This window comes from Fistularia commersonii, chromosome 3, assembly GCF_037954325.1.
Source record: "Fistularia commersonii isolate RoL2024-O1a breed Wild chromosome 3, RoL_Fcom_v1.0, whole genome shotgun sequence".
NCBI lineage: Eukaryota > Metazoa > Chordata > Actinopteri > Syngnathiformes > Fistulariidae > Fistularia > Fistularia commersonii.
The window spans coordinates 9,662,298-9,682,340 of NC_141286.1; the positions used below are offsets into that span (position 1 = coordinate 9,662,298).

General features: G+C 44.2%; 1 protein-coding gene across 2 annotated transcripts in view; it reads left to right on the forward strand.

Moving 5' to 3' along the window:
* Positions 1 to 5,790: 5,790 nt before the first annotated feature.
* pik3cb (phosphatidylinositol-4,5-bisphosphate 3-kinase, catalytic subunit beta) overlaps positions 5,791 to 20,043 on the forward strand; it is a 46,689-nt gene continuing 32,436 nt past the window's right edge. For both annotated transcript variants that reach the window (XM_086143558.1, XM_086143559.1), the window contains exons 1-2: positions 5,791 to 5,931; positions 15,214 to 15,290. The gene's annotated coding sequence lies outside the window, so the exon portion shown is untranslated. The remainder of the gene's footprint in view (positions 5,932 to 15,213; positions 15,291 to 20,043) is intronic.

The following is a 20,043-nucleotide window of genomic DNA, read 5'->3' on the forward strand; positions in this document are numbered from 1 at the left end:
AAAAAAATCCATTATTTAGTTAGTGTTTATTCACCTACTTGAACACGATCATAATTATCACCATATATTTATTTACACAGATTCGTTGTTTCCGGGCCACGGTGCGGCCCCAACAGCCCATCCCTCCGCGAAGGACGTAACGGAAGTGGTCTGCTTATGCTGATTAAAAACAACAACAACAACCAAAAAAAAAACAAACACTTCCGGCCTGCTGATTTTGAGCCGCAAATGGCTTTTTATCGGCCCCTGAAACGGCGGCTCATTTTTTTTCCCATCGCTTCAGTGATGGCGGCTATTTTTAAAAATAACCCCCTTTCCTTTCTTCCTCCTCCTCCATCTCTTCTTCTTCTTCTTCTTCTCCTCCTCTCTTTTAAAACACTTCCGCCCGGTTGGCTGCGGGAGGCTATTAGGAAAAACGTCTCTGCTGTTAACACACCAATTAATCACAGATGAAACCCGCTTCCCCGCGGGGATGATTAAGATCCCGCACCTGTTTAGACGGCGGATGCCGCGAGTCACGTGATCAGTGTGTGTGTGTGTGTGTGTGTGTGTGTGTGTGTGTGTGTGTGTGCGTGTGTGTGTGTGTGTGTGTGTGTGTGTGTGTGTGTGTAGGGGGGGGGTGATGATGACCCGGATGTGAATGTCAGGTCAGATCTGAACCATCCAAACAAAAAAGGAGCGGAGGAAGAAGAGGCGGAGGGTGAGGTACTTTGTTTTATAACAACAACGGGATTATTTTTATTTTATGTAGGTTTTTTTTTGTCTCACATCGATTTTTTTATAGGAAAAATAACGGAAATCAATATCCCACCGATTCACTTGGATTTTCTGCACAAAAAATGCTGCAAATCATAAATAGATATCAAGCAACGAAGTTCCTATTATGTTTTTCTTTTATATTACGCCATTGTTGCCAAATACATATTTATATTAATACAGATAGATTTAAACAGTAAACTGTGGATGCGTTAGCAATTCATTGTTTTGTTTTTTGTTCTCGCTTTAATTTATTTGAAGGAAAAATAACTGAAATAAATGAATAATAAATCAACACCCCAACGCGCGCTCATACACGCGATCGATCTGAGATGACGTCATCCGAGAGTTCATTCTGTTGGGTTTTCCGCACAAAAAATGCTACAAACCATAGATAAATATTCGTATGTTCGTATTCTGTTTTTGTTTAATATTAAACCATTTTTGCCGAATACATAGTTATATTTACACACATAAATTTAAACTGTGGATGCTTTATTTTTTGTTTTAATCCACTGCTCTCTATGGTAGTTTTAAGAAAAGAGCTTAAAATAAAATGTTTTATTAAATCGCCTTTTGGATCAAATGAATAATCCACATTTCGGCTGGGGTGGGGGAGGATTGACCTATTCGGTTTGATGCTAATCAATTTATTCCAGTAAACTACACAGTCAGAAATGTAACTTGAAATTTATTTGATTTTTATAAAAAAATCACCCAGAATTTTGACATGACTGATCTTAAAAATAATGGACTGGCATTTATTTTGCAAGAGAGTACACAATTACAGCAGCGAAAGATTAAATGTACTACTACAACAACAATGACACTGATAATAATATTTATTATTATTATGATTACTATTATAAATAACAATAAGATCTGAAATGATTATAGCAATAAAAATAATCATATTCATGATAATCATAAAAACAAAAACACTACTAGGAATTACAATGGTTATAATAATAAAATACAAAATAAATCAATATTTGCAAAATCCAACCTAATTATATGCAGGAAATTCCATCCATTCCAATTAATTTGGAAATTTGTATATAGGATTTAAAAAAAACAAACAATGCATTTTGTTAAGCTGATTTCTCTAGATGTATCTGGATGTTTGTAAATTTTAAATTTTGGATGGGCAAAAGGAAGACGGGCCCTGAGTTCAGATGAGCACCACTCCCCCTCCCTTCTCCTGCTTCCTCTTACCCCGGGGCTGGGCTGGCGTGCCAACTCGAGCTCGGGTCACAGCCCAGCCCCTGCAATCCAATTTCAGTCATATTTCCTTTAAGCAATTACATAGCTCTTGGCAGGGTCTCACAATTAAACAAATGATTATATTTTGATATCCATAATTATACGCATTCACATAAGGTACCCTTTCAAGTCGGGTATGGGTTTTATTACACGCCTATCACCCGTGATAAGATTATGCACAGTGTGGGTTTGGACCGAGTTAGGGTACATTTAATTGAATAAAAGGGGAGTAAATGGAAGCATGCTGGGCCAGAACTGTCCTGCACGGGCTGCTCCCTTTGAGCCCAGCATGGCTTTCAGACAATAAGAACGTTATGGGAGGTGGCGGTGGGGTCCAGGAGGGAGCGCCCTTGACCCCCTGACCTATAGGTCAAGCTATATGACACTTAAAACGGCGCCTTCCCCGAGCTGCCCGTCTGCAGGCGTCCTGCAGATTCAGTGTCTTTCATTAGCACTGTTTTGATGCATAAATGACAAATAAACAACGTGGTTCATGATTTCTATTAAAAACAGCCGCATAAAGTTGTTATTTAATTTATTTCTTTTTACAAAACTCAGCCATCCAGATCCGCTTCAGAAGCCAACTTTTCTCTTCAACAGTTGCTTTTCTTTCCTCCCCTGACTCCTTGCTGTCATCTTGTGGCAAAAATGAGAAGGTGCCACTTGAAGCAGTCGAGTACTCTAATGAGGTATGTCCTGAGAGAGGTAATGTCGCAGGTACTGAAAAGAAAAGGTATTTCAGGTTTTATCAGGGGGAAAACATTTTTAAATATACAGACTTACTCATAGTCTATATGTCACAGAGATCAAGTCACTTTATGCATTCTAAATAACTGGTGACTAATATGACAAATATCAGGAGTTTTACTTTATCAGTGACTTTTTGGGGGGTAAAATGTGAATTCATCTCACAAATTACAGACGTGGGCTGGAAAGTTTTCAAAATCAAATCAGCCAAAAGTAGCTCTTTTATGTATTCGGTTTGCCATCTCAAATCTCCTTTTTCCTGTCTTCCTTAAACACCTTCCCTTACCTGTGCCGGCCATGCAGGAAAAATGGTTTTAAACCTGAATGTAACAGTTTGATAGTATTTCATTTGGGAGTTTGAATCCAGTGATTGATGGGGGGGGGGGAGGTCTGTGTGGAGAGCAAATGATAACAACAGTAGTGCGAACAGCTACATAATAGCTAATAATAGCTTTAACTTTCCGGAAAGAAAATAACAAAGGTGGGCGCCTGGTGAGATGATGCAGCAAGTCAAAACAAGTCCAAGCTCTCAGGAGAAGATGTGAGGTTATTATCATGCATCAATGATGGGACATAAATGCAGACAGGATAGGAAGAGTGGGAGGAATGAGAGAAGTGTCTCAGTGGAATAGTAGTATAACCAGGAGCAAGGCGAGGGCTAACAGTTAGCTCTCTCTCAAAAAAAAGTTTCAGGCCTGTTCCTGACAGTCTCTCCATCTTCTTTCTGCACTCCCTAAACAGCCGGTAGATTCATGGGCAGTGTGGATGAGAGGATGAATGGTCGGGTAATATGTGATTGACAGGTGACCAGGATTAAACTCCACCTCTACCCCAGCTTGGGCTGGGATTGTCTCCAACCCCCATCCCCAGCGCGTCCCTACCACATGATCATCACACGCATGACAACCAACTTCAGCCAGCAGATGGAGGGTACATCACAACAACAACAAAACAAAATCTGCAGCAACGCAAATGGAAACAAACAAAAAGTGCCGAACTGTCAACAAACCACAAATTTGCTCCAGAAGTGTTTTTCATCCCGGCAGCTGACAGCTAACGCACGGCAGCGGTGGTGTCATACTTCTGCTGGGTGCAGAGGAAGGACAACAGAACACCGCATTCACATCATCAGGAGCTTCTCAAATGCCTGGAGCTTTTCTGTAAACACAGCCTTTCTATTCCCATGCGGCTTGTCTAGCTTAGCACGCCGTCACAGGGCGATGAGATGTTCGGGGACTGGTCGGAAACCCGGCATCCCAGTCCAATTATGCGATTTTTTTTTTAATTTTTTTTTTACAAATACAAAGAGGTAATAATTAATGATAATAAGGATGTGCAAAAAGCAATTTGGACCAGGTGGAGAAAAGTGTCATGTAGGAAAGGAAATGTGTAGAAGACAGGAGGCGGAGCTGGAAACAGCAGAGATCAAGGTTTGAAGGATCTTTTTGGGGAGTGAGGAGGATGGAGAGGATCAGTCCATCAGAAGGACAGCGCATACTGGATGCTCTGGAGATAGACTGAGATGGTTTGGACATGAACACAGGAGGGAGGTGAAGATCTGGGCTGAAGGATGCTGAGGTCCAGAGGAAGATAGGAAGTTTGTAGATGTGGGGGGAGAGGGTTAGATGGAGGGAGATGGTTCGCCCTGAAGAGACTGCCAAAAGGAAAAGAAGAAGAAACAGAGACTGATCAATGTAGCTGGTCAACAAAGTCACATCATCCAGGGGGGTAGATGTTTGAGGTCAAGCTGCAGACCCCGCTTTGACCAGCAGGAAGCAGCAAAGCTCACCGCTGACGGGTAATTTTCTTTTCTCTAGTGAGGACCTATTTACGGAGCGGAACGGGCCTGGAAGTGGAACATTTGCTATGGCTCTTCTCCAAATACACACTATGACTGATCGAAGGGGGACAAGCACCTAACGGTCGGTGCATTAACTGACCTGATGTGGTTCAAAGACACTGAACGCAGCAGCAACCAATGCAATTAGTTCCACTTATACACTTTCTGAGGAAAATTCCTACTTCCAAACCCCTCTGTGGACCCTGCTGGTGAATGCAACCTCAGCACTGGGTTCACACCTGCGCACAGGCAGGTGACGGGAGGTGTTTTCAAAATATCCCCCATCATTGTTTGCATGAAGTGAACAGTGTCAATATTTCGGGTGTGAATCACAACTCGCAAGGTATTTTTCTTGTGTGTTTTGTCTGTGGGTTCTTGCAGAAGGGAAGCCGGCTCCGGTCCAACGCTTCACCGGGAGCCCTAGCTCGATCACACACGGAAAAGCAGGATATTCACCTTCACAATAAAAGCCTCTGGATTTCTGCATGAACAACAAATTGCATCACCCTGAGCGAAACACGAGAGTTTAAGACCAACAAAAGCTCGATTGTGGATTTTTTGAATAAACTGAAGTCGACTGATGGTCTTCTATGATGCAATGAGCAGGTTAAGCCTGGAGCTGAAGAGATGTTAGGCAAATGTAGGAAATCCCATCCACAGCCAATCTCGCCTGCAAACATTTGCAATAAGAAAGTAAGGGAAACCCCTCATTTGCCATCCCCACATCTTGCAACAATCTTGACTTTTTTTCCTGCAGCCTTATAATTGTGAGAATAGCTTTAAATACACTATGTTTAAATGTAAAAACAATCAGTGTGAAGGTGGCTATTGGTGTATCCCTGCACAACTGGAACATCGTAAGCAACAAGATGTTTCTTTTTCATCTACGCCGCACTGCGCTTGTTTGGACTTTTTTTTTCTAAATATTTATTGGAATTAAAATTTAACTCAGTCATACAATTTGTTTTTTTATTATTAGATTTTCAACGTCACAAATCAGTACGCCTTATTTTGAGGGCGCCAACCGGAAGTAGCGGTCGCCTCACGGTTATCTTGACGGCAAGTGGGAGGAGGGAGCGCGGGCGGCGGAGTCGTCGGCTGCCGCGGTTCTGCTTCTTGGCAAACAGCGGGGACCGACCGCGCTGTCTCCTCCACCTGCGAGGGTACAGTGCGCCGCGGCAGGTGGACGCCGAGTTTTCCCGTCAATTCTTTCCGGGACAAGAGACGGACTGCGTCGGCAACGGCGTCACCGCGGTCCCAACTTTTGCTAGCTTAAAGTGGCCGCCCCGCGCGGAGGAGCTCAAACCCTGCGGCGTTCGAACAAGGTAAGTCCGCACTTGTTCCTCGCCTTCTCTCTTCGTCTCGCGCGCGCCTGCTCTAGCCTGAGATCCATCCGCCGCTTCGGCATCGTTTTTTTTCCCCCCAAAAAATAACCCGTTATTTAAAAAAAAAAAAAAAGTGTATTTGTTCAGAAACCAAAAACCGCGTTCATATACGTTTTTCAACGCGCTATATGTGTTTTTATTTCATTTTTTTGTCAATTAGCGAAAGTGGCAAACACGAAGGCGCAGTGTGTGCTAGCAGTTACCCTCCGTCCCGGTACCCCCCATCTGAATCGGCGTGTTCTAACGGGTTCGTGACCTGATCGGAAACCTTATCGATCGGTTCGGGACGCTGGCCGCTTCTACATCCGGGGACTTTGATTGACAACCCCCCCCCAGACACACACACACACATACTCACACATGTACACATACATACTCACTGCGTGATTTCCCAACCAATCCTGCGAGGTCATTACGAAACAGACGCTCTTTGTAATGTGTGTGTGTGTGTGTGTGTGTGTGTGTGTGTGTGTGTGTGTGTGTGTGTGTGTTTGTTTCACACACTAACACATCCCTTCACACACCCTAAAAAGATGGTCACGCAAAAAGTGTCAAACTCATTGCTTTGGCTTTTTATGTTGTTTTGCAAAGGAAACGCTACAGTTTCATTGTTGTTTCCATCCTGCTTGCAACTCACTGTTGCATCAAATGACAATAATAACAATAATAATTCTTGTCGGAATTCATCTTCAAAGCATCACACACACACACACACACAATTTGTAAAAGCCCTCCTCTATGAAATCAGTTGTGGCGATGAAGCGGTGCTGTCTTGCATGTCTGCTTAAAAGCGGATGTGAAACTATTTTGCACTGTATAAAAGGGGACAGCTTTCTTGCCATCCGTTTTTCATAATTTCTTAAATCTGTCCCCCGGATTGAGACCCCGGCAGCGCTGGGAAGTCCAACTGATGCAGGTGCATTCACAGCTGACGACCAACCCAGACACCCCTCTTTTATTGGGGGTCAGAGGTAAAAAAAACACAGAGGTTGCCCTCGCAATTGACCCGGTGGCTGACATTTGAAGGGAATTAAAGTAACCATGCAGGGTTTTTTCATTCCTTGGGAACAGAAAAAGCCATAACACAAATAAATCTGTCATCTAATTTGCAGACATCAGTGTTTATTTGTTTTTATTTAGAAGTGGAAGATTCATATATTCTGTTTTTTATTACTCATAAGTAAACATTGTCTTTCTTTAAATTGGTATAATCTGTGCCTGACAGTCTTTGGATGTATGCAGTCACATGTTGATGTAATGTTTGTGTGTGTGTGTGTGTGTGTGTGTGTGTGTGTGTGTGTGTGTGTGTGTGTTCGTGCATGCTTGAGCCCTCCATCACCTGCCAATCCTCTAGCTGTTAGCTTGACATTACCACTGCTTATTTTGCTCAGAAACAGTAGTCTCGCTGGAGACAGAAGTATCTGGCTGCGTTTCACCTGTCGCGGTGTTTGTGGTCAACCCTGAGTGTTTCCTGTCGGCCATCGCAATTGTTAAAAACAAGAAAAAAATTAAGCAGAATGTCCAATTTCTGTCATTCCTGACCCCGACCGGGGCTGTAATCGCTTGGCGAGTGGATTCTGAGCAGGCGCTGTTCTGGGCCGCCCCTGTTTTTGCTGTCAGGCTCCCTCAGAGGTAAAGTTAGAGAACATTGATAAGGCAAACTTGACGTCACTCTGCAGACATCAGCCAACAATGCAGCTATTTACTGCGGGCCAGATTTAGACCCACAGCAGGCCCCTCCTGAGTAACTGGGTGCAAATGAAAGAGGAATTCAAAATAAGTGTTTTATTGAAGTTATGCAACCGTGATAACGTGCGTCCTGTGCATCAGAGTGTTCCAGATTTACTTGGTCCAGTTCCCGATATACGCACCGAGAGTTGCTCCTGGTAATGAAATTCTGAGAATGTTTTTATTTTCTTTGAATGATGACATTTTTTTAATTTATTTTTTTTTATCAGATCCTGGTGATGATAAGAAATATTCACAAAACGCCTAAGCCCTCAAGCAGAGTCGGAGGGGTATTTTTTTAAAATAATTTTTTTAAGATTATCTTGAGCAAAAAGCGGAACGGTGAGGAGGCAGAAAAGAGATCCTCTGAGCATTAGTGCAAGGCCTTCATGGCGCAAGGTTGGCGTTTGCAGTAGATCTGGTCAGAGATGGACAGAAACACATTTTAATACTTTGCAGCAGGGGAAAAAAAACAAACCAGCCCATTATTTATTTTCTTTTTGGGGGTCCATTTCACAATTGCCAAAGTAACACCTGCAAAGAAAATACAGTTTTTCTTCCTGGTATTCAGCAGGTGCAAAGGGAAGTGGGGGGCGTACAGACAGTGGGGGCCCACAGGGGCACTTTACAGACTGGCGCTGAATGAGGAGCCAAAAAAAGAAATGCATTCGCTGGAAACTGGTGGTTCAGCTTCACGTGAGCCGCCTGATTGACTTACCTGTCCAATCAGATCAATAGTTGTAAAGTTTATTTGTGAAAAGAACCCCCCCCCCCCACCCCACCCCTGAGGCAAAGCAATCTGCACTGTGCATTCTGCTGCCGGTGTTTTCCTCTCAGCATTACAGTTAAAGGGTGTTTGTGTAACTTCCTGCCAAAGGGGAGTATGAGAGGCGATGGAGTCAGCTTTCGCAACTTCTCCGTTTTCTCCTGAGCCTATGCTTTGTTTGTCAGGGACGCACCCTGCCTCCCACCTACCACGGGAAACCAACCTTCTGTGTTGGGTTACCCATCTCGGTTCTGTTCCAACTCTCCCGGTTTCGAAACGGACGTATGGCGGCTAGATAAGACGGAAGCCAGCTGGAATTCTCCGCCACGGTGCTCGGAGCAGGCTGAGACCTGCCGAGGAATGCGGGGAAAGATGGCGGGAGAGCGGAATTCCACAGAATATGGCAGTGGAAAGAATGAAAGGGGAATCCAGAGGTGAGCAGAAAGGGGTTACAGGTTTTACACCTCCAGCTCCTTTTGTCAAGGTTGGAAAAGTTGGTGTGTTTGTGTGGGTTGAAGTTTGCAGGCTCTGTGCAACATGATTGATAAATGTCTACCGCAGATTTTTGGATTTTAAATGTAATCAAATTATTCAGAGCTAAATTGCATTGTGTAATATTTAATTTTTCCGCTCCAACCCCCGGTCTTCCAGGAAGATAGCAGGCAGTGATAGGAATGTGGAGGAGATTTAATGGCTTTACTTAATTTCTCTTGATGGTGTTTGGGATCCATGTACTGTCCTTAAGCAGGGCAAGTACACACCAAACTGCCACTGTCACTCCTTATATAAAAAAAAAAAAAAGGAATCAAAAATAAATTAATTTAATTACATTTAATTAAAAAAAATAAAAAAGACAGCCAAGGGAAGCAAAATATATAAATACTTCAGAAACAAACATTTACAGATTTTATTTCAAAGTAAATACCAGGTGAGACTGTCATACATGTGCAAGTAACCTGCCAACAAATACTTGGCAGGTGATTGGAAAAATCAAATCCATCAATCAAATCCATCCTGTCTAAATGAAACAAATGAAGCACTTGTTTAGTCACTATGTTCACTTGCACATGTGAACTTCAAGCCAACAGGAGTTCACGCCACGTGGTTTCAAGGTTCATCACGTGCACGGAAATGACCTGAATGGCCTGCTTTCTAATGTTAGCTGTACATCAGAAGACTCATGGAAAACCATCATCTCACGTCTGAAGACTATTTTTTTAGAGTTTAAAATCTCAGCCTCATCTCAGACAGAGATTTTGCAAAGAGTGAATCTTCACTATTTACAAGACTACAAGATTCTGTCGGCAATGAATTCCTTTTTTGTTAATTGTATTGGGTCACCATAAAACTGAAAGACTTGGGATTATATCAAATATTATATTATTATATTAGAGTGCATGCAAATTTTATGTACAGCATTGATGTTCACGCCAGGGGGGGGACAATTTCACAACACACACATACACAAGTGTCCCCGTGCACGCACTGTTTTGGACCATGTGTCGAGCCTCGTGATTCCTCAGTGCACCACTGCAATTTCAAGGAAAGACCTAAAGGGAAACCGTGAATGGCTTTCTATGTGTTGAAGATGGTGTGACAGCCGAGAGACACAGCCTCGAGTCGCCAAGCCCACAGGTCCTTGAGAAATGCCACCTGTTCAAGGCTGATGGCCGCCGTCACTGAAGAGCCAATCCTGGGATGATGTTATTATCTCATAGATTTAGGGTCTGTCAGCATACAGCGCCTGGACGCCTGCTTGTGTGTGTGTGTGTGTGTGTTATCTGTATGTAAACTCCATCCATTCATTCATTCAGGTGTCTAGACAATGAATGAATGAATGAATCCTCGCCGCTTTGCTGCACCCATGATGTCACTTGGTCCCAACGTCTGCAGGTCTAGACATCGTCAGGAGACTTCACACACACCCATTCCTGCCGCCCCCCCCCCCCCCCCCCCTGTAAAATGATATGACCTGTGACCGATTCAGCTGGCTGCATCGTCATGTGTCTGTGCTGTAATTATGGTGTTACAGTTGTGTGTGTGTGTGTGAAAGCATGAGAGATCAGCAGTTCTTTGTGCAGCTCGTAACAGACTTTTGCTCAGTCAGACAGCCGGAAGATTGTTGATTTATGGCATCTGAGGGGAACTTTTGAGTTGAACACACACACTGCCTACCTACAGGCAACAATGGCAGCTAGAAATAAAGATTTGAAACAAGTGGCTAAATAAAGAACAGAGGCGGCAGCAGAGAGTAGGCTGGTGTGACACGATGCAGTTTGGTGTAAAAGCAGTGTGTGAACACACTGTGGTTTTCTTTTTTTTTTTTTTTTTTTTTGTCTGATTTAAAAGTAAATAAATAGAATTTTCCCTCCACTGAATTTGTGTTCTCCAAATTAACACGTGCAGAATGAGCTCAGTTCAAATCAGCGCAGCCGCGACTTGAAACCCATCACACTGTATACTCTATTTTATGGCTAGTTGTGAATGTATGGTTGTAAATAATACAGGTGTCACACACACACACACATTAACTGCATTGCCTCAGGTCATATTAATTGGTAGGCCCTATCAGCCTACAATACAATGAATCCTGGGAGTTACCTCCAGGTCATGTGGTTTGTTATGTAAACCTGGAATGATTAACTGCTAAAAATGGTTAAGGGGAGGGTATAAAGTATGCAAAACCCCTCTGTTTGACTGCCCACCAGTGCCTATGAGAATTATGTGTTTGTAGCAATGTTTCTACATATTCAGTTGCGCATTTTGGGAAGCTGAAATGCATTTTGTTCCTTTTTAAAATTGCACTTCGTGCGTCTAAGCCCCTCTCTCTCTTTGTCGTCCTGCTGTTCTCAAACTGGCGCTTGGTCAGGATTTGTTTTTCTCCAAAGACATCCATTAATGAAACACACAGGTTTCTCTGAGGAGGCGACGTTGAAAGCGGCAGTCGATCCTGTCAGGCAAAATCTGCGCTTGTTTCTGAAAATGCTCTCGATGGAACCGGTAAGGAAGACAAACCAATCGAGCCCTCGGTCGCTTTTTTTTTGGTTTTTCCATTCTTCACATTCCTTTTCCCATGGATGGGTGGAGGAAAGGAAGGGTGTGTGTTTGTGTGGTTATGTCGGGGGTAGGCGAAGGAGGGGGTGGTGGTAGTATCAAAGTTAGATGTTCAGTTTGTAATACGATAAGAGTGACAGTAATTGAAGACAACCCACAGGAGGGGAAGCTACTCTGTGTGTGTAGATGCATGAGCAAAGGACGGCTCGGCCCTCGCTGTGAAAACAAAATCTCGCCATCACCTGATCGACGGAGTGCAGGGAAGGGGGGGCATCACGTAATTTATTACCAAGTGATTGATGAATATGGAAGATAACAGCAAAACATTAGATCGCTGCCAGACGAGAAACACGCACACACACACAGGATTCAAGGTCAGTGATCAACCAGGAAATAAAAATGAATTGAAGTAAAAGAACAACAGAAAAGTTCTGGGACCCAAAACAAACAGTTGCAGCAGGGGCTTCGCTCTGGGAAGGCTGGAACTGGAAGTCCACACCCAACCTGCTCATTTTATTTACTTTTACTTTTATTGCACGGCAGTGCAGGCATTCGCATGTCCAACTCACAGCAAGAAGGTTCCTGAATGACCGGGTGGATGTCTGAGTACCGTAATTTCTGGACTATAAGCTGCTACTTTTTTCACACGCGTTGAATGCTGCATCTTAAACTATTTAAATAATTAATGGATTTTTACGAGCGAACAAGCTTCGTGCCACCAAAATATTTAGCCTTGTCACATCTGACCAATGAAATTATACATAGTGCAGAACACGCGTGTTTACGCACGTGACATTTAGAGCAAAGACGAAATAGAGACTGAGGAAGTATGTGACAGGAATTCTGACACGGAAGAGGACGACTTTAGTGGTTTTAGTACAGGATAAAGATAGCAATTAATGACTTTTCTTAGTAGACTACTGATTTTGATTTATTTTTAACCAGATCTGTTACTGGCACTGCTCAGGGAAAAAGCATTTACGGTATTTAATTAAAAGTTCCACGCAGACACAAACTACTGGTAAGGTGAAAAGATGAGACATTTGATGACTTGAAATGTAAAAATATGTGTAATATAATAAAGAGTAGCAGCAGCTTTTTTGTACAGTTTAGTGCAAAAGGTCAGTAAGTAATAGTACAATAGCAGCATGATGTTTTGGTTTTTTTTTGGTGTTTTTTTTACAATGGCAACATGATGTATTTTTCTGTGATAGTGCAAAATAGCAGAAGTGCTAAAAAAGTGGTAATATTGCAATATATTGGTAAATATATTCAGCCGCGCTCATTAGCATTAGCGAGAAAATTATGGTAAATGGTTTAATGTATCTCGATCAGTGGTTCCCAACCCACGGGCCGCGGACAGATACCGGTCAGTGGATCAATTGGTGTCAAGCTACACAAGAAATAATCAATTATTTCCGTTGGATTTATTATCTGAGTTTGAACAATCTTTATTTTGAAAAATCCTTTAGTTCTAAAAAAGGCCAGAATTTCTCGGTTACATTTCGGTCACTTGAGAGCCAAAAATGTAACTCACAAGCTAGCAAAATGAGTAAAAAAACCGTCATCAGAGCGAAAGTATCTTTTTGAAGGGGAAAAGGTGGATCCACGTTTATTATTATGGTCGCAATTTAAATAATCTACGTGTACCCCCAGCCCCCGGTCCGCGGTAAAATTGTCACGTGTTGACAGCGTTTAAAAAGTTCGGAGACCACTGCTCCAGATGACAGGTGAACGATTGTGTGTCTAGATGACCTGTGAATTAGGGGTTGAAGGTCACACGTCTCTGTGTGGTCCTGTGATGGACTGGTGACCCCCGGGGTGAACCCTGCCTCTTGCCCAAAGACTGCTGACATAGACTGCTGGTACCGATAATGAACGAATGAATAACAAAACCTCTTTCTGTCAATGCACGTCACCATCAAAATGGCAGCTGTTTTTCTTTTTTCCTGCTGACCAGCAGTGAGTGTGCAGTATGACGACTCAACCACTCTGACGTCATGTTGTTGTTGTTGCCGTGTGTGTGTGTGTGTGTGTGTGTGTGTGTGTGTGTGTGTGTGTGTGTGTGTGTGTGTGTGTGTGTGTGTGTGTGTGTGTGTGTGTGTGTGTGTGTGTGTGTGTGTGTGTGTAAGGGGGGGCCGGATGAGTTCTTGGTCCACATCGAAAGTTCCGCTCCTTCTTGTTTGTTTGTTTTGATTTTTTTAAAGGGAAGAAATGGGGCCTCTGAATACTTTCATTTATCAATTCTATGTGGGCAACCCAATAAAACAAAACAAACAAAAAAAAAAAAACCTGTGCTGGGCCCCTCGGGAAACAGTGACATTAACCCCTATTTAAAAAAATCAATCAAACACTTAAACATGTCACGTGACAGTATTAACCAAAACCAGAGGAGAATTTCGTCCCTTCCCTCAAATTGCTATCATGGTACGCAGCTGGACGTGTCTTCACGCTTCAATGCCGCATTTGGTCATTTTATTTTCCTGTATTTGTACCCCAATATTTTCATATTTACTGTGTTTAGAGGAAGGGTAAACAATCAACCGGCCCCCAAGCACGCCAGTGGCCCTTCAGCTTGCTGTGCTCCCCGCAGTTGTTTTTGCGATCCTTCCATGTCACACCCTGGTAAACAAGATAGAGCATCTTAACCGCCGGGGGGAAAAAACAGGAAATGTGCTGGCCTCGATCAGAGAGAGCAAGCGTGTTTGCGTGTCATCAATGTGGTCCGCTGCGCAGGCGCGTCCGCAGCACATTTGTGCGCCGTATCACTTTGCCCGCATCTTCTGGTTTCCTTGCTCAGAGCCCGATTTGGGAGATGGTGGCGATGTAGGGGGGCCCCGTGTGTTTGCATCTGATCGGATTCTTAGAATGTCATTCCTCTCAGGGCCTGTGTGTGTGTGTGTCTTTGTCGTTCCACCAATATCACTCTCCGAGCTGTTATCTTCTCCTAGCAACCCAGTGAAAAAAAAAGTCCACATGCCTCTCGTAAATTTTGTACAAAGGTCATTAAAATTACAGCAAAACAAACACTCGTCAGAGTTCCTGTATTTTTCCCAGGGGACCTTGGAGGCAACATGACTGTGCTCTTTATCACTCAGGACTTTCTTTTGACCAAAAACACAAATTTCCCATTGTTTTTGAACGGCCCGTTCAGCTGACCGCTCTTTTCGACTAACCGAGGGGTGCTCGGAGGTCGTTCGCTAGGCCTTCAACTTTTTGCTCAGTTAAGATAGATCTCTTGTAAATACTCCAAACTGATTGGATCGATGAACTTATAGATTTCCAGTTGAGGAAGAAGCCTTTTGTCCTGATCTTCTGACCCATCCTTGTTCTCTTACTTCCCGCCATGTTGGTGTGATATGGGAACATCTTCCTCTTGGTTTGTTGTTTTTTTGTTAACACGTAGCCGTTCTAACTGCGGAGATAGCATCTCAGGAACGACGGGTCAGGAGGGACTGTCTGCCCCGAGCCCTCTGTTGTCTTATCTGGAGTGGCGGGCGGCCAGGCCCCCTCCAGGGCCTCGGTAGCCACCGCCCGTGTTGCGTTCTCCCCTCTCTTCATAAACACAGTGTCTGCCAGTTTCCCCTCTTTGTTAGAAATGCTCATCTTTCACTTGCAGTTATGACGGGGGAGCCCATTCCCCACTAACCACTATATCCTCCTCCTCTCCCCAGATGCAGCGACTCAGCCGCTTCCTGGGATCCTCCGATGAGGAGATCATGTGCAAAAAATAAACTCCAGGAACCAACAGGTAAAGTGTGTGCGTGTTTGTGTGTGAGAGAGAGAAAGACTTGGTGTCTCCTAGCGCCACCTGGTCCTGAGGGGGTGCCATGGGTTTACCAAGGTGTAATCTGATCTCTGCTGGGCTCCTCCCACTGGCTGCAGCCGAACTGGAGGTTCTGCGCCTGTCCTTAGCTCTTGGCTAGCAGGGTGGTTAGCATGGCTATCTGACTCCTGTTGTGGATTGTGGTGACATGGGAGTTTCACCCTAATGCTAAGGAAGTTAGCATTTCAAAGCCCATGGTGGTTAAGAACCATGTTCAATAAAACCCGGATCTGAATTCATCGCCGCAAAAAGTAGCTTTGCATCAGTTTTGACTTCATGCTGAAAACGGCAATGCTAGCAAGCTTCATCTTTTTGTATTCAGTGAATGAGAATCAAACTCCAAATCTCATATAACTGGCTATTTTTCATCATATCACCCTGAATGACAGCGTGCCGGATGAAACCGGCCTCATCTCATCTGTCGAAATACGAATCGGATGTCTAGCCCATGAGACCTGGCACCTCACGTACCCTTTAAATGGTAAAGCTGCGCTGGTATTTCGGTTAACGGTATCTTATGGTCTGATATATATGTAAGTCAATGATTGCACAAAGATAGCTGCGCAAACCTGTGTGTGTGTGCATGTGTGCGCGTGAGCGCGTGTGTGTGTGTGTGTGTGTGAAAGAGTGGACACACTGGCCCGCTTTTTAACCTGCAACTCGTGTGAAAGTGTGAGCAGTGCAGCAGTGTACTGACTTGGCTGGAATCCATGAGAGTAGGCCAGAACGCCGTCTGACAGGCAGGGGAATGTGTCAGAGGCTTTCCCGCCCTGTCAGAGATCGCCATTCGCCGGCTGCCCGACCACCGTCCCAGATGGCGTTCGATCCTTCCAGATCTGCTGAATTACCGTGACTCAGCAGGCCTTCTGCTTTTGTAGCACTTAAGCCGACCTCGTGAAGTCTTCGATTTCTTCGCCTGGCAGCCATGTGACACTGTAAAGAGTGTGAAGACGTGAACCCTCCCAAGTGGAATGCGATATGCCGCCTCTGCAGAATCAATCAGGAAGCGGGACAGACCTCTTGGAAATCTGTGTTCGGCCTGATCTGTGTGTGTGTGTGTGTGTGTTGGGGGGGGGGGGCTGCCAGTACATCAAACTTTGCAAAATACGCCGACACATACGCACCAGTCGGAGGCAACAGCGTCAAATCCTCTAAGGGGAAGAAGTTCCTGGATCAGGAGCAGATTAGTGCAGAAATGGAAGGGAGATCGGGGGGATGTCAGGCGAGATGCAAGTGAAGAGCGAAGCAGTGTCAACCCCCCCCTCCAACCACACACACACACACACACACACACCTCATTACGTGGCGATGCAGGTGCAGTTTCGATATGAATCATCATAACTGACTTTCCTGCTGTCAGTCAGTGCTGCTGTGACCAATAAGCAGCTATATGCCTCCCACCTGTTCTCTCTTTTGCTTTTCTACCCCCCCATCCACTCCTACTCAGATGCGGAAAAAATAGCTTGATCCAATTACTCATGCTGTCTTCCATCTCCGGTGATATGACTCTTCCCACCAACGTGGCCGCACTGGTTTGTGTGTGTGTGTGTGTGTGTGTGTGTGTGTGTGTGTGTGTGTGTGTGTGTGTGTGTGTGTGTGTGTGTGTGTGTGTGTGTGTGTGTGTGTGTGTGTGTGTGTGTGTGTGTGTGTGTGTGTGTGTGTGTGTGTGTGTGTGTGTGCGCGTGTGTGCGTGCGCACGCGGTTGCAAAATTCATCATTTGGTGAAAAATACATTGGCACCCAATGTATAGAAGAAAAATAACCTCTTGAAATAACCTCGTGAAATGTTCTACGCTGCGCTTTTAGTACCAACCGGTGTGCCGTAACCCCCCGGCCCGACACAATCTGAGGAAGCCCTGCCCTGTGGCGCATTCTTAAGGCCATGTTTTGGGTGCCGTTATCTTCGCGCTGCCTGCCTTGGAAATATGCTGATAGACAGCGCGTGTAAAATTAGACCGAAGCCGTGTTTTTGGCTGGACAAAAGAACATATGCTGCCGGAGTCGACCAATTCTCGACCGTCCGTATGGGCACCGTATCTGCCTTTTTTTTGTGTTTGAGGAAAACAGGTTTGATACCCTAGCGGGCACTTTATCAATAAGTCAGTGTGAGTGTGTGTGGACGGACTTATAGAGCGAAGCGAGAGAGAGACAGGCGGCTTTCACCGCCTACGGATGGCCCCCAGCAACCCAGCCACCTCGATGGCGAGATGATGGCTGGAGCCATCCCGCTGCCAGGCTTGTGTTTGTCTGCGCAAGCGTCATTCATGGCCTGTGTGAGGCCCGATTGTTCCGGTTTGGGGGGGTGAACAGTGGCTTGGCAAGATGCTGGGAGTCCGAGAGTGAGGAATTAGTGCACTTGTGTGTGTGTGTGTGTGTGTGTGTCATCCAGCACAGCTCCATGTCGTTCTATTGTTTTGCATTTGTTTCTCTGTTTTTCTTTTCCCAAGTTCTTCTGTCACCGTCCCGCCGAGCTCGTGCTCCAAGCTCGGCTGTCTGGCGTATTTTTCGTTATGTTCCCACCCTCTGCGGCAGGTCGGTATCCTCGAATGACCCCTCCATCAGCTCACCATCTTTATATCAACAAGATTGCATATTCTACTCTTCGCCAACCCTGATTGGGACATAAATTCATTTCATGAATCACCGAGTCGACAACCTCAAATTCACACGGATAACTACATCCGTACTGCAACGACATGCTAAGAGCGACTAATTGGGAACCAGTGGTCACTGTAAGATGTGCGGTTGTCATGGTCACAGATTTTTATGTGCTGTGCAGATTTTAGGTTTCCATCCTTCGTCCAAACCCCTTTAAGGAAATATAATTCTTTTTGTTAGATGGTGGGAATGAATGGGTGAATGCAATCTCATGGAAAGTAGTTCAAAAAGGTGCCGGGGAGGCGGAGCCTATCCTAGCTGTCATAGGGCAAGACGCAGGGTTCGCCTTGGGCCAGTCACTGATCTATCATTGCCACATATAGAGACATGTAACCATTCACTCACCCCTTTACAAACATAGAAACATGAACATTCACCGCCTCGTTCACATCTCATATAGAGCAGTGGTCTCCAAACTTTTTTGTACCAAGCACCAGTTTTTAAAATGTTTCTGTTAGAGGCTTGGGAGTATAAAATAATCATAATAATGTAATAATAATAAAAAGTTTTGCTGGTATTTAATCTGAATACAACAATTACATTTGGGGTAGTTACAATCTTAAGGGCGGCAGTAAGGTGAGGGCGGAAAGAGTCTTTTTTCAAAATAAGAGCCGGAAGGTCTGATGAAAAATCTAATTTGTACCAAGAAGTATTTTCTTTGTGGACCGGTACCAAATGATCTGCGAACCGGTACCAGTCTGCAGTGTTTGGGGACCACTGATAAAGAGACTCACAATCATTAACCCTCTCTTTCAGCCATCATATAGACACATAACCATTCACTTTCTCATCCACACGTGTGTGGTATCATTTAATAACTGTTTTTTGCACTAAACTGCACAGAAAACTCTGAGGCTACTCTCTCTATTCAATTTCAAATTACATATCTATACATTTCAGGTTTTTATGCATGTTAAATCTGTCATCCTTTCACCTCAGTACCAGTTGATTGTATCTGCGTGCACTTTATACTCAAAGTTTGTTTGTTTATTATGCACTTTACTGTTAATGTTTACTGTTTAATGTATCAGTGCACTTTGTTGTTTAATTTGTCCTCTTATTATTTTGTCAATTTCATGTTACTGTGGTATTTTGAGAAACATATCAATTCCTATGTATGTCTAGTACATGTGGAGAAATTGACAATAAAGCGGACTTTGACTTTGTATAGAGACGTAACCACTCACCCTCTCATTCGTGCATCATATATAGGCATAGAATCGTTCACCCTCTCATTCACACATCTGGACAGTTTAGGGTCTCCTGCATAGTTGTGAGTCACCACGGCAAACAAAACCACAGAAAACACGCACACAAAAAAAGAACCCTGAATGAATAAGAGCCCATATCAAAGTGTGCAACGACTGGGGCATCTTGCGAGTAATCGTGGCAACAGGACAGGGAAAAAAAAATAGTTGGCAAATATCCTGCAGAAATCCGATGGGAGTGGATTTAAAAGCGATAAAACGTGTGTTTCTAAACCAAATCAAGGCCTCGCAGCAGGTTCATCCAAAGCATCCAGAGGTGAGGAGTCAAAAGAATACCTCATTAAATGGAAAAAATATTGACCTACAAACGCACCAGGAACCCATCTGACTTTTTTTTTTCTTCTTCTTCTTCCCCTCACTTCGTCAGATTTTCCAGTAACAGCTTCCTCTGTTTTCTTTTTAGCAAAGACATCAGTGTCAAAGGGGGAACAAAGGCTAATCCTTATGTCACCCTCGCAGCCCGGCACATGATTCTGCTCACCATCAAAACAGGAAAAACCATACTGGCCACCTTCTCTCAGTGAGCATATTGTCTGCGCTCGCTGGATGGTGTGTGTGTGTGTGTGTGTGTGTGTGTGTGCACGTGTCTGTGTGCATGTGTGTGTTTGGGGTTAGCAGATGTCAACACCCCAGTTATTGAACTCCTTTCTGCAAAGAGCGATAGAGAAGCCTTAAAAATAGAGCCTCTGTTCTGGATTTGGGGGATTTCGCGCATTCTCAGCGCCATTTTTATTTTAAGCGGCCACTTTTTT